Source organism: Canis lupus, chromosome 14, assembly GCF_048164855.1.
Source record: "Canis lupus baileyi chromosome 14, mCanLup2.hap1, whole genome shotgun sequence".
Classification (NCBI taxonomy): Eukaryota; Metazoa; Chordata; class Mammalia; order Carnivora; family Canidae; genus Canis; species Canis lupus.
The window spans coordinates 63,888,670-63,914,003 of record NC_132851.1 but is presented as its reverse complement, the minus strand read 5'-3'; the positions used below and the strand labels follow the sequence as shown (position 1 = coordinate 63,914,003).

General features: G+C 41.3%; 2 long non-coding RNA genes across 2 annotated transcripts in view; one reads left to right on the top strand and one right to left on the bottom strand.

Moving 5' to 3' along the window:
• LOC140603522 (uncharacterized) overlaps window positions 1-13,425 on the bottom strand; it is a 33,469-nt gene extending 20,044 nt beyond the window's left edge. The window contains exons 1-2 of the long non-coding RNA XR_012006498.1: window positions 13,144-13,425; window positions 12,433-12,473 (exon numbers count right to left, since the gene is read on the bottom strand). This is a non-coding gene — a long non-coding RNA (uncharacterized lncRNA). The remainder of the gene's footprint in view (window positions 1-12,432; window positions 12,474-13,143) is intronic.
• Window positions 13,426-15,235: 1,810 nt separating this feature from the next.
• LOC140603521 (uncharacterized) overlaps window positions 15,236-25,334 on the top strand; it is a 53,403-nt gene continuing 43,304 nt past the window's right edge. Inside the window, exon 1 of the long non-coding RNA XR_012006497.1 lies at window positions 15,236-15,421. This is a non-coding gene — a long non-coding RNA (uncharacterized lncRNA). The remainder of the gene's footprint in view (window positions 15,422-25,334) is intronic.

The window sequence follows — 25,334 nt, the reverse complement described above, 5'->3', positions numbered from 1 at the left end:
TTCTATTTAAAACAACGAAGAAAAGAGAATGTAAGCAAAATGCTTACAAATGATTATGAACTATGTCAGCAGAAATCTATGAAGTGAATCAATACTGACTGTTCATTGATTAAATTACGTGAGTTTTATTCTCAGCAGGGTAAAAGGTATCACCATCTACCTCACCAACACAACCTCTACCCAATAAAGGAGAGGGATAACAGGGCTGTGAAAGACTAGAAAAAAAAAAAAAAAAAAAAAAAAAAAAACAAAACGAGGTACTAACCCTGAAGGCAACAGCAGATGTTTCCCTTCAAAGATGATTACAACTGGGAAGCAGTTAGCAGCAGAAAGGTCCTACAGAGAATTTCCTCATTTAGAAGATGATTTAAAATAAGCTAGTGAGAGTGCACAACTGTTCCTGTGTGGTATTAAAATTAAGCTGAAAAATAAATAGAATAGAATAGAATAGAATAGAATAGAATAGAATAGAATAATAAAATAAAATAAAATAAAATAAAATAAAATAAAATAAAATAAAATAAAGCTGAATTAATTCCTTAAGAATTGACCATAAGAAAGACTCCAGTGAAAAGCATTCTGGGGACTTGAACACTACAAATTAGACAGCAGGGGAATCCTGTCCATAGGATGGGCACCCAGTGGTTCACAAAGTTCACTATAGATAGGGCAATTGTGAGAGCAGTGGGAGGAGACATCTAAAGAGCTCTGCTTGCATAGACTGCTTTCATTTTTGAGACATTCACTTTTTGTTAGGAAAGAATATAAATGTGTCATACTCTGGTTCCCCCCAAAGGGCCTCTCTTCTGTATTCCATGCCACTCTTTTTCATTGCTCTCTAATATGTTCATACACACGACTATACATGCATATGTATTATATATACTATACATATGTGTATACATATAATAAACAAATTATTTATATTCATCTGTATATTCACATGGAAAGTAAGTCTACTCTGAAAAAGATGGTCATGGCTTAGAATTTACTGCCTCTTTAGATTTTCTTAACTTTTTTTTTTTTTTTTTTAACATCACTTCCCTTCCTGAGCCTTGCAAGTTTTCTAGGGAAGGTGAGATTAGATAAGAAATTTCTCGGGCTCATCTCACTGACTTCAAACAAGATAAAAATTAAGGCACTTGGCAGCAGATAAGCAAAATGTCTTGATTCTTTGGCTTTTATCAACGAATTGGTGGCCCCAGAAAGCTGAGCATGAAACATGGTGATGAGACACTAGAGCATGTTTTTTTTGTTTTTTTTTTAACAACAGTGATAGGCCCAACACTAGATGGCAGTGACTCTGAAATCAGATCTTTCTTGACCAGAAGCAGCAGTTGCCGATGCCCACGGGGGGTCCTTGCAGAGTCAGTGTGGAGCCATGCACAGTGACAAGGTTCATGTGTGCCCCGGAACTGACTGATTACAATCACAAACACTAAATCAGCATAAGCTCGGATTGAGAATTTCCAAAGGAATCAGGCTTCATTAGGAATATGGAGGAAGCCTGAACATGGAGCACTGCTGGAACCTAGGAGGGGCCCAAACTAAACAACTAATTAATCATGAGAACGTGCAAGTCAGAAGTCTCTTAGGTAATAAACCCAGGAAGTGAGGCTTGATTTAAAAAACAATTCTAGGGGTACCCAGGTGGCTCCATCTGTTAAGTGTCTGCCTTCAGCTCAGGTTGTGATCCTGGGGTCCTGGGATCCAGCCCCGTGTGGGCTTCCCTGCTCAGAGGGGACTCTGCTTTTCTCTCTCTGTCAAATGAATACATTTTAAAAAATCTTTAAAGAAAAATTCTGAATGTGAACTCCAGGAAGATTGACAGGAGCCAGGGTGGGGAGGGTTAGGGTTTGTTGTGGTGGTATACCATCTTTCTTCAGTAGTCATAGATATAGAAAAGATTGCTAACCTATGGGGTCAAGAGAAGACAACGGTGACTTCTATGTTGTTACTAAGAAGATCAACACCAAGGATGAGAAACATCTCTACTTGCTGATCAATCTATTTGGAGTATTCTTCCCCAGGCTCACCTCTAACATTTGATGGCCCTGGCAAGACTACAAATGGAGGCCTGGCCTATGGTCTGAGACTTCTCTTCCCTCCTTGGTCTGTTTCACACTGTGAAGGACCTTGCGTGTATACATTTGGACAGTAAGTTGTAAGTTCATCTTCTATCCCAATTCCTCCCCACCAGGCAACCAGTAGCCTCTTAGCTACCTGTCTGCTCCAGGGGTGCAGAAGTGGTTCACCTCAGAGGCAAGAATCTGAAGATAAGCCCTGCACAGGTTCTGAAACAAGCTCAAGGCCATTTGAGCATGCAATGTGGTCTGTAAGAGGAAGGCATGAACTCTGGTGGCCACCTCCCTTGGTCCTATAGACTCTGCTCAGTGAGAGGAGCACAACTGCATGCTTGAGTGGGGTCCTCTCAAGTGCAGACCCAGGGCATGGGCCCTCATTGCCTGTTACCTGCTACATCCTTATGATTCTTTCCCTTACTTGTCTTAATTTTTTAAGAGTGCAGGAAATTGGAGTAATTTGCAATTGCTTTGGATGTTTTCCATTTCAGTTCTGGAGGCATTTACTTCACAGAATTGTCATCTGCAATGTTTGACAATGTAAACACAGAATATGTTCATATTTCAATAGTAAATGCATTTTCCAGAAATTAAAAAAAAATTTCAAAACTTGCGTGCGATAAAGATCAAAGAAGTATGTGTCAAGACGAGTGGAGCACAAAAGAAGATGGCTTGGTGAAAGTATGCCACCTGAGTTTTTGTGGCATGGGCTAGCTCCAAGAGGATGAGCTCTTTAGACTTATGAGAGCATTTTCCATTCTATGGAAATCTTTCATGCTTTTTACCTTGGGTAGTAAGTAATGTAAATGAAGGTAAATGAAGAAGAGGAGTAAAATATTCTCTCTCTGCCAATGATTCAAGGTCAAAATGAACCAACTCACAGGAGCTGATTGTTAAAGTTTCAGGAATTTTGCAAGCACATTTAAAATTGTGTTAAATTGTAGTCATTAAGAAAAATTAACTTATGGGGTGCCTTGCTGGCTCAGTTGGTAGAAAATGAAACTCTTGATCTTGGACTGTTAAGTTTGAGCTCCATCTTGATTGTAGAAGTTACTTAACAATAAAATATTTAAAAAATTAACATATAAACTTAGAATTAAGTAATTTATATTCAAAACAAAGGTAGTGGGCTGCCTACATGGCTCAGCAGTTTAGCGCCGCCTTCAGCCCAGGGCCTGATCCTGGAGACCCGGGATCGAGTCCCATGCCGGGCTCCCTGCATGGAGCCTGCTTCTCCCTCTGCCTGTGTCTCTGCCTCTCTCTCTCTCTCTGTGTCTCTCATGAATAAATAGATTTTTTTAAAAAAAGGTAGTAAGTACTAAGACCTCACTGACTTCTAATTATTAGACTATATTTTATTCTTTTCTATGCTTTAGAAGTTATTTATATCTGTTATATGTGCATGGTAGAAATACTGTAAAATGATGTGAGGCTGCATTTCTTATCCTCACATCATGTTGAGTGATAGATCCTAGACCACTGAACCCTAAAAATTCATTGATATGGTAGGTTTATTTACTATATATCTTCTGGGTCTTGTGTATAATCTTGTAGGTCTCGGTAGGTCTTGGTCTGATGAACATAATGTCACTGATATAATGCATCTGTGGAATGTTCTGCAGAACATTCCAGCAATTGGATCCCTTTGAACTATATTAATATAGAAGGTATGAAAGTTTAGCAAAGCCCTAGGGTAAGACCATGGGTGTATACTCTCGTTCATCTCACATGAGCACAAACTGCTTCTGATCCTCTTTCTGGTAGGAATGGAAAAGAGCAAATTTGCTGGGTCAACAGCTGCATACCACATGCCAAAACTGTAAATTTGCTCTTGTCAAGGTATCACATTTAAACTGCCACTATTTGCAGATAATATTATACTATCACACAGAAAACTCTAAAGACTCCATCAAAATCTATTTGAAGTAATAAATGAATTTGGTAAAGTAGCAGCATACAACAAAATTAATACCCAGAAATCAACTGTCTTTTATCACTAATCACAAAGTAGCAGAAAGAGAGATGAAGAAAACAATTCCACTTGCAATTATACAAAAAAAGAATAAAATATCTAGTAATAAACTTAACCAGGGAGGTAAAAGACCTATACTCCAAAAAATATAAAACATTGATGAAAAAAATTAAAGATGATACAAACAAATGAACAAATATTTGTGCTTATAGGTTGGAAGAACCAATATTGTTAAAACGGCTATACTACACAAAGCAATCTACAGATTCAATGCAATCCCTATCAGAATACCAACAGAATTTTTCACTCAACTAGAACAAATAGTCTTAAAATTTGTATGGAACCATGAAAGGCCCCAAATAGCCATAGCAATCTTGAGAAAGAAAAACAAGGCTGGAGGAATCACAATCCCAGATTTCAAGACATACTACAAAGCTATAGTAATCAGAACAGTATGACACTGGCACAAAAACAGACACATAGATCAATGCAATAGAACAGAAAGCCTAGAAATAAACCCATGCTTATATGGCCAATTAATCAATGACAAAGGAGGAAAAAATATACAATGGGGAAAAGACAGTCTCTTCAATAGACAACGCTGGAAAAATTGAACCGTTACATGCAACATAATGAAACTAGATCACTTTCTTACACAACAGACAAAAATGAACTCAAAATGGATCAAAGACCTAAATGTGAGACCTGAAACCATAAAACATCTAGAAGAGAACATAGGCAGTAATTTCTTTGACATCAGCCATAACAACATTTTTCTAGATATGTGTCCTCCAGTAAAAGAAAACAAAAGCAAAAACAAACTAATGGGACCATATAAAAATAAGCTTTTGGGGATCTCTGGGTGGCTCAGCGGTTCAGCACCTGTCTTTGGCCCAGGGCGTGACCTGAAGTCCCGGGACTGAGTCCCGTGTCAGGCTCCCGGCATGGAGCCGGCTTCTCCCTCTGCCTGTGTCTCTGCCTTTCTCTCTCTCTCTCTCTCTCTCTCTCTCTCTCTCTCAAATAAATAAATAAATAAATAAATAAATAAATCTTTAAAAAAAATAAAAAGCTTTTGCTAAGAGAAGGAAACCATCAACAAAGTGAAAAGGCAGCCTACTGAATGGGAAAAGATATAACAAATGGTATATTGAATAAAGGGTTAATATCCAAAATATATTAAGAACTTCTGCAACTCTACACCAAAAAACTATAAATAATCCAATTAAAGATGTGCAGAATACTGGAATGGACATTTTTCCAAAGAAGACATACGGATGGCCAACAAACACATGAAAAGATGCTTGACATCACTAATTATCAGGGAAATGCAAATCAAAACCACAATGAACTACCATCTTACACCTGTGAGAATGGCTAGACTCAAAAAGACAAGAAATAACAAGTATTGGCAAGGATGTGGATAAAAAGGACCCCTCAGTACTATTGGTGGGAATGTGTACACTGGTGCAGCCACTGTGGAAAACACTATGGAGCTTCTCCCCAAAAAATTAAAAATAGAAAAAGATATCACATTCAGCATAACAAAACTGAGGTTTCTTTGCTAAGCTTTTATTCATCCATTTTCATCTGTCATGATCCATGTGGTTTTGTAAGGACCAGACTTCTGTATTAAATGGATATGATGGGACTATCATTTAAGTCTTCAAGGGTGAGATTGATATCTACTACTCTCCTCAGAATATGGTAATTTAAAAAATGTATTAGCTTTGTTGGAGTGGGCCAGTTTCAGACATTTCCACTTAGCCTTCACCACTAGAATAATTCTTGCACCACAGATCAAGGAACAAATGTGGGGGTTCTATGAACTTCCTGTTCTGTCCATTTCTTCTTCTTCTTTTTTTTTTTTAGTCCATTTCAATATTGCTACAGCTTTCAAGGAAATGCCTACCAAATGGTCAAATGATTCTGTGGATCCAGTGGACCCACTATGAATTTCAGCTACTCCATGAGCTAGCTTACAGGTAATGATGTTGGTAATGGGTACCAACATCTGGTATCTGGGTATCAGCATCAGTTGACACCCCATATCCAATAATTTTTGAAACAATCTATCATTCTTTCCCCAATTTATGTTTACCTAAGTAAATGCCATAGGCCCTGGTGTTTCAGGGTCTTTCCTCAGAGGGATCTGATGTCTCCTTGAGTCATTGGATTCTAGGTCTGGAAACTAGGTCAGATTTGGAAACTGGGCTAGGGATTGTGACTTTTTCATCAGGCAGCTTTTTTTTTTTTTTTTTTTTTTTTTTCTCAACCTTCTAAACATTCCTCCTCAATTACTTGTCATTATGTAAATTAAGCAATACCTGTGTTAACTGCCTTTGCACCATGCCGTTAGGAAGATCCTGTATTTTTAACTATCCTCATGCTTCTCCATAGTTGGGGCCATTCCTGACTACAGTTCAATCTTGCCTCTCATTGCCATAATTGCATTCACTTTGCTTCTGATGGTTAAATACCATCATCAGGCCTCTATTGCTTTGCAAATTTAGTTCTGTAATAGCATCTAATACCTTTGGCCCCTGTTCTACAAAGGACACCACCACTGAGCTTCCCAGTAATGCAGAGGTCCCTCTCACCACCAACTGCCTTACCCATTTACTAAATGAGATTTCCTCTGGTCCTTTACAGAAATTATTTGGTTGAAGGGTTTTATAGCCTTATGTAATATATGTACTCAAGAATATCTACTTTCTGGACATTTTTATCCATTTCTCCAACATCTAACACAGTAGTTCTGCCCTTTATATTTCATTTATGGTGACCCTTAGGTTTCTCAAGCTTCCAAGAACCATGCTAGTGAAGTGTTTATTCTAACTCTTAAAGTCTTTGCTTGGGTGTTAAATACTGCATTATGACAAAATTGTCCCATTTTAATTGGTGCTTCCTTATACAGCTTAATGTTTTACTCCCTTGATCTAAAACGCTCAAGATACAGCTTATTGCATAATATCCAAGCTCCTCCCAAGATATGTTATCCAGATACCATAGCAACTTCAATATAAAGCCCCTCTACTCCTTTACCTCAAATTGGACTAGGCTGGGATTTTATTCTTGTTATTGGCTTGGTCACCAAGAGAGGCTGTAGAGGTAGATCTTGAGGGGACAGGCATTGTCTTGTAAGTCTCCTGCCTTATCTGAGGCCTATGTACAACCTTAAGCAATGGGCCCAGTATTTTTGTATAAGATGGAATCGGGTGTTTATACAGGTCTACCCTCCCATAAAGGATATTTGGGAATTTTCATTTCTCAATGCATCTATCCAGATGTCCCCATCCCAAGTCTCCGTGTTCCACTTTTTCCTGATTAGAATCCTGACCTTGACATGAGGGACCTGCTAGACTGAGAGATCAGTCCTCCATGAAACTCTGCTACTCTAACAACTAAGTCCTGAGCCTGTTCTTTTACTATGTTTTTTCATCTGCAAAAGATTATGGGTTTTATTAAAGGTTGCCAGGACACCCTCTCCTCTGGTTTTTGCATTTTACCTTGAATTTTGATTTGTCATCCTACACCTCTCATTATTTCTCTTTAATGACTCAATAGTGCACTCAACTCCATAGTTTATTTTGTCCCTCATATCTCAAGCAAGTCCTTATAAGTTAGGTTAGCCAAATAATCAGTCCTAGCTAGGCATGGAGGGGGCCAGGGAAGACTATTTGGTGCTCAGTTAATCCATTGAGGTGTCTCTTGGTGCTCCCATGTCCAGTTTTAACAGTGAACAGTCAAGAACAGCAGTCATGACCTACGAAAGGGCATGGTAACCCTGCGTTCAGATTCCTCAAGGATGAGGATGTGGATCACCCCAGCAGCAAAAGTGCTGGCTGAGGTGAGGGACTCTAGACTGAGTGGTTGAGGAGGGGAATGATAAGCATTATTACTGATTGGAGATCAATCACAGTCTTGAGGTGTAGTTCCCACCCTGACTCTCTTTTTATATTTCCCCTGGAAATGAGAGCAACCAGCATCCTGGAGAAGCTGTTCCCAGATGGGCAAACATGCTATAAGTGCAAGTGGATCTGAGCAGTGAAAGGACACTCTTGCAGCGCATATGGTGGCATTCAGCCCTCTGTCCTTCTTCAGGGTGACAGACCTATCCTCATTGGCTGAACAGTACAGCTACTGATGACTCATAGATGTGTCCCTCACTGGAACAGATATCAGCTATAGGGATTTCTGTGCTCAAAATTGTCACCTCAAAGGGGATGGCTCATAGGCAATGACTCTTGGATGTAGGGACACAAAAGCCCAAGCCTTAATTTGGGGCAACTTTGAAAAATGATGCAGCTCCAAAACTTGCTGTGGGACTGGCTAAGCCCTCACTTGTAACCTTGTAGATCTGCATCTTCTCTGCCCAACCTTGCCTTCCCCACTTTTTTACAGATATATGTCCTGAGAGGATTTTCTAGTTAACCTTCCAAATGCAACTCTCCATCCATGAATCTGTTTCTAGGGAATTCCATTTAACCAGTGTAGTTGGGCTTCTGTTGGTGCAGCCAAATACAATCCCCAATAAGGATACAGTTTGAGAAATGGGTAGCCTACTGGTACATTCCAAATCACAGATACCTATGTCATTCTTATTTTTAAAAGTAGCCTTTAGTTAAAAGACCCAAATCTCCTATAATTTAAGTGGCAGGTATTGGTAAACTGAAATAAGGTAGAGACATAGTTTCTTAGACTTTGTATCAAATTTCTTAGACTTCATATTATGACCAAGTAGGCTTCTTATAGACCCTGAGCAGACACACCTGAGATAATTATGACTTAATTCAATTGTTTTTTTCTTTTCGGTTAGCTCAAATTAATTTCTGCTATTATATTTATGAATTATTTCTTCCTGTTTCATTTTTTTAAGATTTTATTTATTTATTCATGAGAGACAGAGAGAGGCAGAGGCACATGCAGAGGGAGAAGCAGGCTTCCCAGAGGGAGCCCCATGCAGGACTTGATCCCGCAACCCAGGGATCACGCCCTGAGCCAAAGACAGACACTCAACCGCTGTGCCACCCGGGCATCCCTATTTCTTCCTGTTTCATAAGAAAATATTTTTCCTCTTTCTAGCTCTCAAGTTGAATGTATAAAGCATTTATTTTAATTTCTATGTTGGGAAAAATCAAAGCCATAATTTTTTTGGAAACAATTCACATTTTATCTCAGAGAGCATATATAACTTGAAACAGGTTATATTGGTGGATGTTAAGACAAAAAGATCTGAGCTCTCAGTTTTTTTTTTAATTGTTTCTATGACCTAACCACAACTTCAGCATCTCAAAAATATATCTTTTCATTTGTGTTTTTGCTTTTGCCCTATTTTTATTCCGACTGCAATTTAAGCAGTGTAGTCACTTGAAAACGTTTCTCCTAAATAACATAAAATTAATTTTCCAAGTGTATGAAACTTCAATATAGTGTGCAGTAAATCCAACATTTCTAGAATTTTTAAAGATTGGATTTTAGAATAGTGAATCATAGCAAGATGGTCAGTTCAGGACAGTATTTCTAATAAGCTTGAGATCTGAAAATAATATTGATTTCTACGAAGGTTATTTTAGTGCATTCATCTAATTATTTTTCAATCTCAAGAGAAATTGTGACAACAAAAATATCACATATAAAATACTTTTAAGAAAAACTTCTGCAAACATCTGAAGACACTATCTTTCATATTTGTTAGAAACTTTCTACAAAGCAGTGTTTGAATCTGAGATGCTTCTTTTGACAATAATATTTATAATATTTATAAGTCCATGTATTCTCTGCTTCTTCCTTTCCAGTTTCCCCTTTGATTCCTGTTCTCTTCTTTCATTCAGTTTTTTCCACCACCGATTATATTAATTATATTAATTCTACTAATTTAGGTCTAGGCTTGTCACTTCCAGTGGTAATGGTAGCCAAAGGAGGGGGAAACATTAAAAGAAAGCAAACAAGGGAATGGCAAAAGAAAGGAGACAAAGGTCTCTCCTAGGATATTTGAATCCATAAGTGTGTCACTTTCATGAATCTCAAAATTCCTTCTTCTGCTGTGAGATCTTTCCTGGGTTCAAGAACCCAAGAAATTGAAAAAATATGCAATTTGATGTTGGATAGGCATAGAATTGAATCCAAATCTTAAAACTTTGGATTATGTTATGTTAGGTGTTATGTTAGGTTCTAGAGTGTACTTTAAGCTTTTGAGAAATAAAAATGGTACGTTTTAGGCATAAAATAAATAACTGCTAAAAGACTAGAAAATATACTCCAGAAAGAAGCTAAATGACTCCAGGAGGGAGTAATGCCATGTGAGAATCAACAGTGAACAAAGAAATTATTCAAACTTACTATTCATTTTATTCAAGTATTGATTGTGACAAAAATGAAGAACAAATGAAGGAAGTAAAAACTTTCTAAAGTTATTGGTATGTTCTGGGAGAGGTCATAGATATTGATATATTCTAGATATTATAAAATACTAAATCTGACTATGAATATTAATTATGTTTGTTTTTAAAACATAAGACTTTTAAAACATTTAAGACTCAAAAGTCTTAAAATAGAATATTTAATATTTTCCATCTAGTAAATAATAAGATGGAAAAGATAATCTTTCTACAAAAGGAAGAGGGGCTTGCAAAGTAGTAGAAATTTCTAGTAAAAATAGAAAACAGATGAAAATGTCAGATATAAAGGGCATGACATATACCTGGTGATAAAGAAAAATTTAAAACTCAGATCCCTGGTGCTGCAACAGCATCTGAAGACTTCTATGAAGACAGGCTAGGAGCATCTCAGCATTCTGGTTCAGAATCTTAACATTATAGATTTCTGAACTTGAACAATAAATATCTTTCTGGGTTTGCTTCTATTAGTTGAATTTTTTTTTCCTACTCATGGGCAGAAATTATGACCTGGACTATCAAGACTTCATAATAAAAAGTTAATGGAAACATTTATAAATTCCCATAAAATGTATTGCAGTATACTGGTACATTTTCATGACACATTGTTGCCCACAAAAATTTCACCTACTAAAAATTAAGTTTCACTTGACTTTTGCTTAATGAATTTTATGGAATAACAAGCATTCTTCATTTCTTCTGTAAAAGATAAGTGGGTGTCCTGTAGCGCCTGAATGCTACTCTCACATATTTATGTACTACAGCTCTCACTTGCTGAGTTTAGCTTTGTTTCTCCCAAACATTTTATGCCAGTTGTACTTATTATTTTAATGACGTAATTTAATTAAATATTTATGTAAATCAATGACATATGAATGGGAAACAGAAGAGAGATATTTGTAAGAATATTAAGTTAAATGCTTTGGAACAACCCAATAAAGAAAAAAAATGACTAAAAAATGATGTTAAATTAGAGGAAAACAAGATATTTGGAAAAAATTGTCAAACCATGGAAATCTAAAAGGATTTTTAGCATGCTTTTTGCTTCACTAAAGTATTTAAATTCCTATATCCTTTCAACCAGCTGAAACTGGAAATCTTGGTCAATATTATGGGTGTGGCTCATGGGAGAAAAACCAGAGGAAATTCCTATCAATAGGTGTATTCTCAAGGGTATAGCTTTCATCCTACATCAAAAGACTGAAACTTGAATACATAATTATTCACTTTAAGTACATATAAGAAATTATTGATGATACCTAAAATTTCTCATTGTTCCCTAATTTAATTAATTTTCCAGATTAATTAGTTAACTACCAGAATCAAGTTAAAAATATTTTTCTTGTACTTTATGCACTTATTTCAAACTACACAAAGTTAATTTTAGTAGGTGAATACGTCACTTGCTTTTGCTTCTTTTTCTAACTTTCAACTGGTTGAGCTTATAATGATTTATCTGAAGATAGGATAGAACTCTGTATCATGACTATTCAAACAGCCATACTTTGAGTTTTAGTGTGTAAAGACCTAGTGACCAAGTGAATTTTCAGTGTTTGTAATTTTTACAACCTACACTCTTTCCATATGATTATAACATAACATATTGGTTATTTCTATAATTATTTGTGAATTCTAAAATCTTTTTTCTCCAACGTGTAACTACTTTACCTTCATTTTACTAGCAGCAGTTGATTTGTGATTCGCTAGTTTCAAGAACAATTGGAGTTTTGTCTTAAAACAGAATCGTTAGCTCTGCCTGTATAAGGAAAGGAAGTGTACTGGAGACCACCTTCCTAAATTACCACTGAATTTCAAAATGTTCATTTGCATGATTTAGGGTGTATCTGTGGGTGTTCTTCTCTGATATAATTCGGTCTTGTCATTTCATTACAGAGTAGATAGCATTGCAAACAAGGGTGGGGGGGCCCACGGGGAGTCATTTGAACACCCCATGGCTTATGGCAACCTGGCATATCTTACTCACAATTTAGAAGGTCAACAGCAAGCATGTGGGTGCCATTTGTTCTGAAAATCAAGGGACTTAGTTGTTAAATTCGCCATTATATACTTAACCAATTATGGTATTACAAGAAAACCTGACTTCCGGAAGGAGGCTACTTCACAGATTTTGCAGCCAAGTACTGTATGAGGTGGGAGGATTACCAAATGCTGGGGTGTCAGCTCTAAAGTTTAACTCCTAACTCACCAGGCTGGGAATAGCTTATCAAGTTTCTCTCTCCATTTCCATATTGATCTAACAGTAGAAATTATTCTCATATGGCCCAAATCCAGTCCCTGCAGAGCGCTGGAGAGCTAGAAAAACTGGCATTGACTACTCTTTCACAGTATCACCCCCCCCCCCCAATAAGCAGAATTTTGGCTTACTTTGTGGAACCAAAGTATACCTGGCATACTAAGGATGCTTACTATCTCCCCCTTTTTTATGTTTACAAAAGGGCAACGTATCCTAAGTATCATCTTTAAAAGATCCTCTGGTATCTTGCAGATATTTCCTTTTTAGAGAAAAATTCTTCTAAACGTGTGAAAAGCATCTGGCAGGTGCCGCGGCGGCGACTTCACCCTCGGCCAGTACTGGGAGGGGCTGCTGGGGCGGAGTGAATTTTGGATGGAGGCGAGAAAGTTGGGAGGTGCAACAGATGTCAAGGACTAAGTCTCTAGTGACAAATAACTTTACCTGGTGGCAGTCGAACTCCAAGTCTTCGGGGCCCCGACAGGTAAATGGGTGTCAGGTGATGTGTGTGCGTGGGCACAGCGCTCCTAAAACCGCGGAGGCACGCGGCCCTGGGTGCTGGCCGGGCCCTGGGTGCTGACCGGGCCCTGGGTGATCAGGCCCTGGGTGCTGGCCGGGCCCTGGGTGCTGGCTGGGCCCTGGGTGTGGGCCGGGCCCTGGGTGCTGGCCGGGCCCTGGGTGCTGATCGGGGCCCTGGGTGCTGGCTGGGCCCTGGGTGCTAGCCGGGCCCTGGGTGCTGGCTGGGCCCTGGGTGCTGGCCGGGCCCTGGGTGCTGATCGGGAACCTGGGTGCTGGCCGGGCCCTGGGTGCTAGCCGGGCCCTGGGTGCTGGCTGGGCCCTGGGTGCTAATCGGGGCCCTGGGTGCTGATTGGGCCCTGGGTGCTGGCCGGGCCCTCGGTGCTGGCCGGGCCCTCGGTGCTGACTGGGCCCTGGGTGCTGGCCGGGGCCTCGGTGCTGACCGGGCCCTGGGTGCTGGCCGGGCCCTGGGTGCTGACCGGGCCCTGGGTGCTGGCCGGGCCCTGGGTGCTGGCCGGGCCCTGGGTGCTGACCGGGCCCTGGGTGCTGGCCGGGCCCTGGGTGCTGACCGGGCCCTGGGTGCTGACCGGGCTCTGGGTGCTGGCCGGGCCCTCGGTGCTGGCCGGACCCTGGGTGCTGACCGGGCCCTGGGTGCTGGCCGGGCCCTGGGTGCTGACCGGGCCCTGGGTGCTGGCCGGGCCCTCGGTGCTGGCCGGGCCCTCGGTGCTGGCGGGCCCTGGGTGCTGACTGGGCCCTGGGTGCGGGCTGGGCCCTCGGTGCTGGCCGGGCCCTGGGTGCTGACCGGGCCCTGGGTGCTGGCCGGGCGCGGGGCTTGTCCACGCTGCTCTGCCCTGGAAAGCCGGCCGGGCCTTCTGACTGCCCGGTGCCCCCGGCGCAGGCCCCTAACCCCTCTGAGCACCTGGTCTTCAAGCGGCCTGCGGACCCGCCTGGAGGCCCGAGAGAGCCGGACACGGTTCTGCAGCTCCGCACCGGCCGGTTCGCGGCGCCCGGGTTCCCTGCAGCGGCGGGTGCGGCCCGCGATCCCTGGCGCCTGGAGGCGAGGCTCGGGCCGGAACTGTGCGCCCGACCGCTGCCCAGGTGACTCCTGCCCGCCCTCCGGCCCCCCGAGGCCCGCCCCCCGAGGTCCCCCCAGGCCTTCCCGCCCCCCCCGGAGGTCCCCCCAGGCCCTCCCCCCCCGAGGTACCCCCCCGGCCCTCCCCCCCCAGGTCCCCCCCCGAGGTCCCCCCCAGGCCCTCCCTCCTCCAAGGTCCCCCCCAGGCCCACCCCCCGGAGGTCCCCCCCGGCCCTCCCCTTCCCCCCTAGGTCCCCCCCCAGGACCTCCCCCCGCCGAGGTCCCCCCCAGGACCTCCCCTCCTCCCCTAGGTCCCCCCCCAGGACCTCCCCCCGCCGAGGTCCCCCCCAGGCCCTCCCTCCTCCAAGGTCCTTCCCAGACCCTCCCATCCCCCCCTGGGTCCCCCCCCGGCCCTCCCCCCCCCCGGGTCCCCCCCCGAGGTCCCCCCCAGGCCCTCCCTCCTCCAAGGTCCCCCCCAGGCCCGCCCCCCGGAGGTACCCCCGGCCCTCCCCTCCCCCCCTAGGTTCCCCCCCGGCCCTCCCCCCCCGAGGTCCCCCCCAGGCCCTCCCCTCCCCCCCGGGTCCCCCCCGGGCCCTCCCCCCACGAGGTCCCCCCCGAGGTCCCCCCAGGCCCTCCCCTCCGCCCCCAGGTGCCCCCCCAGGGCCCTCCCGCCCTCCTCCCCCACGGGCCGCGCGGCCAGGCCCGGGGCGCCCTGCAGTCCTGCGGTCCCGGGATGGGCGTCGACCCGCACAGGCCCGCGGCGACCCGGTTCCGCCCTCCCCGCCCGCCCGCCCGCCGCGCAGCTCGCGGAGGGGCCGCGTGATGGGAGGAGGACGGTGGCCTCTGGGCTGGGGGCTGCCCGGGCACGCGGGGGCCACGGGGGAAGGGGGGCGGGGTGGGGGGGCGCGGCTGTTAGAAATCCGTCAAGGACGTTCTAGAAGCTTGGAAGCGACTGGTTCCCGGCCCGGCCCCAGGGCCCGGTTCACCTGGACGCGGCCTCCCGGGCGCTGCGGGCTTCACGGGCCCCGTGGGAATCAGACCAAAGCATCAGACAGTTGAGTTCAAGGACCAGGTCTCGGGGCTTCCCCGTGCCCGCCGCTGACGACCCTGGGCCTACTGCCCCGTCCCGACCTGGTGAGGATCGTGACTTCTTCACCTCCTGACCCCCGCGCCTGCGTGACACCTGCAAGTAATAGGAGCACGGTGTATGTTTGACATGAAGACCATAGATCTTTATATGGTTTGATCTTTACTCTGGAAGAGCAAGTTTTAGGGATATAAGAAATGTACTAAAGAGAAGGTGATCTGATTAAATTTAGACAGTGCACATGTAAAAAAAAAAAAAAGCCATGTTCAATGGGGGTAGACAGGTGATGGGGTTCAGCAAACATTTTGCATAATGCAATTGAGGTGCTATTGTATTATTCATGGGGAGTCCTTCCAGAGTACAGATATGAACTTTTCACCTATTTTTAATTCCTTGACACGTTGCATAAATGAGACCATTTTGTTTTTGTTAAACCAGAACATCTTTCAAAATTTCCTTAGCCTCTTGAGGTTGATGAATTATTTATTGTTAACCAGTTTGGTTGCCGGAAGGAGACATTCTATTTTTTTTTTTATTTTTTATTTATTTATGATAGTCACAGAGAGAGAGAGGGGCAGAGACACAGGCAGAGGGAGAAGCAGGCTCCATGCACCGGGAGCCCGACGTGGGATTCGATCCCGGGTCTCCAGGATCGCGCCCTGGGCCAAAGGCAGGCGCTAAACCGCTGCGCCACCCAGGGATCCCAGGAAGGAGACATTCTAATGAGATTTTGGAAGCTGGATATGAAAAGTCTCATGATTTTGAAAGAGAATAGTGCATTGTTGAGAAGTGGTTTACTCTTATTCGGTGATTAGCTCCGCAATGAGCCAGTTCTCACATACGTTGTCGCTGACTATCTTAACAACTTCAGCTTCTAAGGGAGAGGCCGCACTTCCCGCTGCTATTTCCACCAGCGCTCACTGAAAAATATCTTTTAAAAAAAGTTTAATATTGTAAATGTCTGCCAGAGGTAAAACGGTGATTAGAAAAGAAAATACAATTCCTTCATAGATATATTAATTCGAAATAAGATGTCAAGATTTTAATTATAAAGGAAAGTATGCCCCTCAATTCAAGTTCCCTTGAGTACCAGGACAGACTTCTAGACTTCTACAGTGTTTACTTCTAGGTTGAGCAAATGTGAGTAGGCTCAAGAACATTTTAGCAGACTTTCAGTATAGTGTTTGTATCTTTAAGGATGTGAATACAAATGCCTATTTCCAACTCTTCTTCTTTTCCTATTTTAAAGGAGAAACTGGAGGCTTTTCCATGACGTGTAGCCCCTAGCTATGTACTGCTGGAGTGGGATTCCCAGCTGTATACATATTCTTTACATATGGATACTTCAAGCACCCTAGCGGTCCCAGGCTCACAAGGAACATTTAGTAATTGTTTGTTGAGCTGAAATTAGTAGTTACACTTGAAAAGTACTGTTTAAATGAATGAATGCGGACGACTCCTGAGTTACGCCCCTTTCGTTGCCTGTCACAGTTATTCAACATGCGTTAGCACGGGGTATCAAAAATTCAGCCTTGTTCTTGGAGTCTGTTCATACAAATACAAAGTTCCTCTCTTTATTTATTTTTTTATTTTTGTGAATATTTTATTTACTTATTCATGAGAGACGCAGAGAGAGGCAGAGATAGGAGAAGCAGGCTCCATACAAGGAGCCCGATGTGGGACTCTGTCCCGGGACACTGAGATCACCACCTGAGCCAAAGGTAGATGCTCAACTGCTGAGCCACCCAGGCGTCCCAAAGTTTCTCTCTTTAAATTCAATAAGCATCCCAATTTCAGAAACCATAAATATATACTGTATAAAGCAAATAGCATTTAATGGATGAAAACAGGACACACGTTTGGCCTTCCTATCAACCATGTGCCTACTTTTCCTACGTGGAGACTCTTAGACATGACTTTTTACATTCATTGAAGGAAAGAAATGGTAAAGGATCACTTTTATAATGGAGAAAAGTCTATTTCATTTTCTTGGAACTTAAAGATTATTTAATTGATTGTCCTCACACTTTTCAATTTGAAATTGTCAGGGATTAAACATGGAATATTTCTGTTTAAAGTGATGGTTTTTCAGGGATAACAGCCAGTTGTGTATAAACTATGAGAATGGAAATCATCCTCACCGCACTGTGTCTTTGCATCTATCCTTGAATCCTTTCCTGGAAAGACTTCATACAGGTGGAAATGTGTCAGCTTTGAAATACTTGGGTTAGCAATTGCCTTACATGGGGTTCAAATTAAGACTACCTTAGCAAAAGGTATTATATCACATGTTCAGATTATCAGTAACAATTTTAGTGACTACTGAATACATTCCACAGAATACTAAGCAGGCTAAGACTGGTTCCTTGAAGCAAATTGATAAGAAAATGCGTTTTGAAAATGGATTTAGTCTATACTGTGGAACATATGTATAGAAACATTGTCAACTCTATTGGTCCATAAATGTTTCAAGAAAATGACAAAAGAGAGTTTTAAGGAAAGACCATTTAATAATGGAGATGGTGAGTCTATTCATCCATACTGAAGGAAAAGAGCAAAATAAAAGAATATTAGAGTTGGAAATATTAGAGCTAATTTACATGTCATTCAGCTCCTCCACTTTGTAAGTTACCAGAACGAGTTCTAGGAAGACAAATGACTTGGCCAAACTTAGTTGGTGGTGAACGGAGCTGGGACTTCAATTCCGAACTTCACGTTACCTCTCTGTAATAGGACGCCTTAAATTAATGTACCACCAAGCATCTGGAATTTTTAAAGAATTATGTGGAACTGTGTGTGATGTATTTTGTCCTGCTGAGAAAATGGAGCCATTCGTCAATGTTCTCATGCTAGTGGTGCCGGTGTTGAGAGAGGAAAGGAGTATCATGCTATTAAACATGAGTAAGCAGGTAGGATAAACGCGACTCTACCACAGACTTTGGGACTGATGGTAGGGAAGATAAGTTGAAAGAATAGCATCCAGTGAAGAAGAATATAAAATAACACTACATCTTGTTTAATGCCTAAGTGGCAATAAATAAAGAATTGCATGGAAATAAATGACAACCAATTCAAGATATTTGTTCATTTAAGGGTGAGAGAGAGTGGCTCAATCTGGCATAGGTAACTGGAATATTTTATTATAATAATATTTCATTTTAAGCTGGAGATGTTATTCAGTAAAACTGCATGCATCTTAAATATTATATAATGACTTTTTATAAGATTGTGCAAGAGCAGACTTTAAGATGTGGCCATAAATGTCATGCATACCTATGCTCATATACATTCCTTTCCCCTTTCCACCACGCAAGTCCTAGTTTAACACACAAAGATATAATATTGTTTAAGTTGCCAGAATTTAACATTTCACATTATCAAGCCTAATGTTCAGCCTCTATTGAGCAGCCTTTCCTCTGTCTCCCACTCTAGTTGTCACTACCTATTTCCACCGGATTTGTCCCCACCCACCAACTTGTTCTTGGGCCAATCTGGCACTCTTGGGCTCACACACTCACCATCTCATACAAAGTCAGATCAGTACATAAACATGCTTACGTGCTTGCCTGTCTTCCTCAGTGGGGTGGGGGACCCATTTCACTAGGTTCAAACCTCTTCCAGTATAAACACTAGAAATGCTACAAACGTCAGGTTCCTTTAGCAAGCAATTTATACAATATATTCTTCTTGATATTTCAATAGCAATATCTCCTCCGTTCAGGAAATTGAGTCTGTACAGTTCTGGACGCAAACGATATGAAGATTCACAATAAATTATGAATTAACCTAACAGGCATGCGTTCTCAATCTCATTGACGTCTTCTCAACTCTCTGATTCCTAAAGCTCTATTGAGTTAATGTTGGGAGAGTGTCAATTATATACCAAGCATATCACTAAGCCTTTCATCTAACTTTTTCATGCCAAGAATAGAGGCAACTCCCTGTCTTTGTCATCTAGCTCCTATTTTAACTGAGCCATCTGAGATAAAAACAATGAAAATCTTCTTAGGTGCAACCAAATGTCTATCCAGGTTTCAAGATGTTATAACACAGATAGATTCCTGTCTCCAAAATCTCATGGGAGGGCAGCCTGGTGGCGCAGCGGTTTAGCGCCGCCTGCAGCCCGGGGTGTGATCCTGGAGACCTGGGATGGAGTCCCACGTCGGGCTCCCTGCATGGAGCCGGCTTCTCTCTCTGCCTGTGTCTCTGCCTCTCTCTCTTTCTCTCTTTCTCTCTCTCTCTCTCTCTCTGTGTCTATGAATAAATAAATAAAATCTTAAAAAAAAACCTCATGGGAGTGATCATACAGTGGGAGACTATGTAAAAGCAATATGGCACTGCATTGCCCTCCAGCGACAGCATGGTCTAACTTCTCAGGAAACATCAAAGGTGCATAAAAGCTGGAGGCCAAGCTTGTAGCATGTCATGAAGGAAAGACCTAGTTGCCAGCATAGTGATGTCAGAAAAGAGAAACTAGACCTGATCTCTTATGTTCTGTATCTCTTCTATCACATCTAGCAGGGTAGCCTGTGTCATGAGGCACCTCATACCATAAGAAGGGAGAACTGGTTTAAAATCTTAACTATGGCACAAGTGGCAGGGTCAGATGTTATAAACTCTGGAAATTCCCAGGAGTACAGGATCTGCTTTGAGATTATCTACTTAAAAAGGATGCAAAGAGGATCAGCTTTCCCGATTGGCCTCTGCTGGCTGCCCTTGATGTTAATGATAAAACCGTAGATGCCCTCATTTCCCCTCTGCTAGTCTCTGAATGCCATTTGTATGGAGACAATTTTCAGTGGAGGCATTCCTCTTTTACGATCCCATATTATTATTTTGGCTCAGCAGCCTGTGGCATCATAAAAGTCATTACTCAAAACAACGGGTAGCTAAACCACAGAGGCATGGGCTTCTTCACATTGCCAGTTGGGAGGGGCAGTTGAGAATTTGGCCTGACGTGGACTTCTAATGGGATTATGTTGGCCAGAAGAGAGTATCTCAGCTACCCTCTAGTAAGCAGCTCTTTGGCTTGAAAGTCGGGAGCATCCTTTAGGGGGCAGTAGGCTCTGAGAATGAATGCAGTATCACCCTCTGCTTTCTTTAATGTCACCTTAGGCTAATTTCCAGGCAACAGTTAATAAGGGAAAGAGCAATTATTAATAACTGAGGCAAGATCCCTGAGAAGATTCTCAAGCTGTAGGTTGGTTTTCAAATTGTACATGTAGGGCCTATGAAGGAGTTTCAGGATAATGTTATGAAAGATGTCTTAGACCATGTAAGATATAGGTTTATTTTCAAAAACTGACCTTTCTTTTCTCTTAAAGTTTGCTTGTTTGTAAATTATCCAGTTTTTCCTTTAAATTTCTATCTTTCTCTATTGATTTAAAGAATCATGTGTGTGTATATAGATGCATGAGTATGTTTTATCACTCTGTAGTTGTGACTCATCACTAAAACACAGGCACTAATTTACTTTGGCTCTAAGAATAATATATTTCAGTTCTCACAAAGATGTGAGATTTTGATATTTTGATATTACCACCACTGTTTTATGAATGAAATTGACTCAGGGAAGTTAAAGAGGTTATTCAAAAATACACAGCAATTATGTAAAGGGCTCTTATAGCTAAAGGAATCTAATTTTTATTTAACTAAAATTTGTAGCCTTTTAAGTACCTAGATATTTATGTTCAGGCAAATATTCCTCTGTATGTTTAGGGTTTTGTTGTGTTTTTTTTTCTTTTTCTTCCTGTAATGGAGATAGAGTTAAGTGGTGAGTGTAATGTCTAAAGCATGGATGATTTGAGAGTTCTGCTTTCTTCCTAGTTTCCATCTATACCTGTGCAATTTTGTGTCTAATTTTTTTCAACTAACTTTTTAACATAAGCATTTTCCATGTTGTTATAAAATCTTTGTAAACATGATTTTGTGTGATAGCCCTTCAAAGAGTTATAATACCAGTTACCTCTCCATTCTCCTATTCTGTAAATGTAAACAGTTTGAATTTTTCTCTAGCACAAATAATGGTGCAATAAATATCTTAGTGGCTAATATTTCTTATATATTTACAATTGCTTCCTTAGAACAGATCACAGAAATGGAATGAATGGGTCAAGGGGTATGAGTATTTAAAAACTGTAGATGCACATACTAAACAATTGTCCTGTGTACTATAAAAATAGTATGTGGGTATGAGTTAGTTGCATTATATTATCTGTGCAATTATATAGACTTATATGAACACAATACTATATGCACACAATACTATCTATGTGTATATAGCTGTATATATGTGTGTGTTCTATTATCTGTACACCTACCTATACAATTCTACAATTTTGTTCAAAATTACAAGTAATGTTGTCAGTATATTCCAGTTTAACTAATAGAGTCAAGTGCAGATTGACAAATGAAACCCATGGAATATTTCTTTGATAATTGAAAATTTAGAAAAAGACACTTTTGGGAAAAAAACCCCTTAAATTATACTTAATAGATACATTGCTTCAGATAAGCATCTATAGCATTGATCAAAGATCTATTTTTATCCAATTAAATGTCTACACCATATTAGTAAATAAATGTTAATCAACCACAGAAAATTAGGTGAGATTTTAGAAGTATTGGAACACAGGCTACATAATGGGCTACAAAACATAATAATTTGACATGAAGCAAGAATATTAATTAACTAATTAACTAATTTATTTATTTTGAAGAAGGAATTTAAAAATGCAGATCAGAACTGAACCACTCTGAGTCATTCCCTAGAATTTGTGGGTACCCCTCATTCATTGTTTTCTGAACATGAATGAAACAGGGAAATTTCCAGGTATGTGATCCTGAAACTGTCTGGGCAAGCCTAACCACCTCATATGACCCTTAAACTACTAAATTAATGTTTTCCAATAATAAAAACAGTTCTTGAAGAACTGTCTTCAAAGATGACATATGTCACAGATATAAGTAACTATAGGACCAAGAAGATGTCTCAATGTAGTGTCAAATAAGTGACCAAGAATAAGTAAATAGGATGAATAATCTAGTTGCGTATTTGTTATTTACACTTACATAAGGGCGGCCCAGGTGGCTCAGCAGTTTAGCGCCGCCTTCAGCCCAGGGCCTGATCCTGGAGACCCAGGATCGGGATCGAGTCCCACATCGGGGTCCCTGCATGGAGCCTGCTTCTCCCTCTGCCTGTGTCTCTGCCTCTCTCTCTCTGTATGTCTCCCATTAATAAATAAATAAAATCTTTAAAATAAAATAAACTTACATGAACTTCAATGAAATAAAAATAAAATACTGGTTTCCAGCATTTTCATTTACAACTCCTAGATTTTCTCAAGTTTAGCTCAAAAAGCTATTATAGAAAATCAGATCTGGAAATTACACTCAGCTCAGACAACTTGAGTGAGTTAAATAACACACATCAGTTGTCATTCCTTATCAATAAAAAAAATAATGTCATGAATTGTTACCAATATTTGTATTTGTATGTTACATATTATTGTAGTTACATTGTAAAAACAGTGTTCTTCTTCCCTAAGGAACAGTGCCATTTTGGATATTCTCCTGGACTTTTCTGAAAACCCTGAGACTAAACATGCTCTGTCAGCCTCCCTGGTCTGCACTCCACCATGTGGACAGGTATCCAAGGACCTTGCTTCCCTTTTCAGGGAACTCCCAGGAATGAAGAGCAGAGTGTGCCTCAACCCTTATATTACCAAACTTCTATGTGTTCAATCATCTCTCCCTATACAGACACACGCGCGCACACACACACACACACACACGGTACATTCTGCTCCGATGGGCAGGGTGTGAATCCCTCTCTTTCCAACACTAAACAACATCTAACTCCCCCTTTACCCACGGTCAATGGGACCCTAAGAGATTTCTCTCTCCTTTTCAATGCTTTCCAGCTTTGATTTTTTGTTAGAGACAATGAAAAACAGACTTAGTATAATTCTTGAGTTTCAAGCAAGCCTTTCTCCAGGGAATTTCAAGATTCAAGTCCACTATGGAGTGTGGAGAACAGGCATAAATCACATTCTCACCATCCACATTTTTTCACAATGGACTTAAATTCACCTTATTTTTTAAAAGATTTTATTATGTATTCATGAGAGACACAGAGAAAGAGGCAGAGACACAGGCAGAGGGAGAAGCAGGCTCCATGCAGGGAGCCCAACATGGGACTCGATCCCAGGACCCTGGGATCATGCCCTGAGCCAACTGCTGAGCCACTCAGCCATCCCTTAAATGCACTTCAAATGCACACTGAAGTGGGAATACATTTTCTTGATGATGGATGGGTATCATAAACCATATAATCAGTTTCATTAGGCAAGCTCTTTATTGACCACTCTCTATTTCTACCTTACTCCAAAACCTAACATACCATGTTATATATTGCAATGAAATTGATATCAAGCTCATTTTCTCCTCTACTAGTCTGTAAACATCTCAAGAGCAAGAAGGAATTTTGTCTCACTCGTCTTTCTAACCCCAGAACCTAGCAGGTTGCCTGGTCTTTAAAAACATACAGTAAATACTTGTTGAACGAATGAATGGTAGTCTTTTTGGTTTCAGTATTTGAACTTGTGAATCACTGTAACATAGCCTGCTTGTAATATAAAAATGCCAAGAGGATTAGGAGACAAGGAGAGGAGGGTTTAGCAATTTTAGTAACAGGATCATATTTTAACTTGTCCTCTTCTCATGAGCAGGTCCAATTCAGGGATGTTCCAATTGTGGAATGAATTGGTCAGGTATGTGATGTTCTGTAGAAGAATTAATCATCTTTTGAGCAATGTCAGAGAATAGATTTATTTCACTCTTCACTTTTTCCTTTATAAAATATTAATATTAATATATTATAAACTATATTAAACTATTTTATCTTCTACAGTTTAAACAATGACTTTCATACCATTATCAGATCGGATATTGAAAAATATATTGAAATTTAGGAATTGATAGTCAGAGAGGTCTTCAGCAGGAGGTAGACTTGAACTCAAGTCATCTCTCACTCCAAAATATTCTTTCCATCATGTGATAGCTGTAAGACCTTATAACAAAGATCTCAAAGATGAATCAGGCATCAACTCCCAAAGAAGTATACAATCCTCAGGTGAGATCACTGGCCATATTTCAAGGTAGAACTTGGAAGTACCATCAGAGAAATACAAATAACTTGCAATGACTGATTTCCACCTGGGGGAGGAAGAGTCTTCATAGATTGGTGAAGGAAAAGGACTTTTAGGATACCAAGAATTTGGAGATTTGGGTTGTAGAGGAAGACTACTTTGAGTTGAAGAAAGGACAGAAGCAAGCACAGGGTTTGGGTTGTGGATCAGGGCACAGCAAGTGGCTTAGTTTGGCATGATCCTGAATGGGTGTAGCGCATAATATGGTCGGAAAGGTCAGTGGGAGCCAGACTGTGAAGGAACTTGAATTCCAGACTAAGGCGTTCAAATGTGTTATGGAGACAGTGATCACTGAGGATGGAGGTTTTCTGAGTGGACCATGGAATTGTTGAGGAGGGCAAATGAGAGATGCCTGGACCATGGCCACTGCACTCATATCCCCCATTTTTATCAAATCAAATATGTGTGCACCTGTTTCTCTGGCTGATGTCAGGAAATCCTTTGATATTTCCTCAGGGTAATATTTTCCTTGTATACCTCAAAAAGGGAAACTGAAAATCCTATGAGTATTTCCAAGAAATGGGCTGTCCCAGGGCAGTGAGCCCTGACTTCTGCCCGACAAAACAGGTCTGCTTTGGACAGGGTGTGCACTGCACACATTCAATTGATAGCAATGGGAAAAACAGATATTCCATCTGCCAACGATAAAACACATAAAATCACACAGGAATGTACAGTATGCTGGTTTGAACTACATAGGTGTTTGCCTCAACTGGAGAGAAAAGACCTGCCTATTTATGTCCCCTGGTAA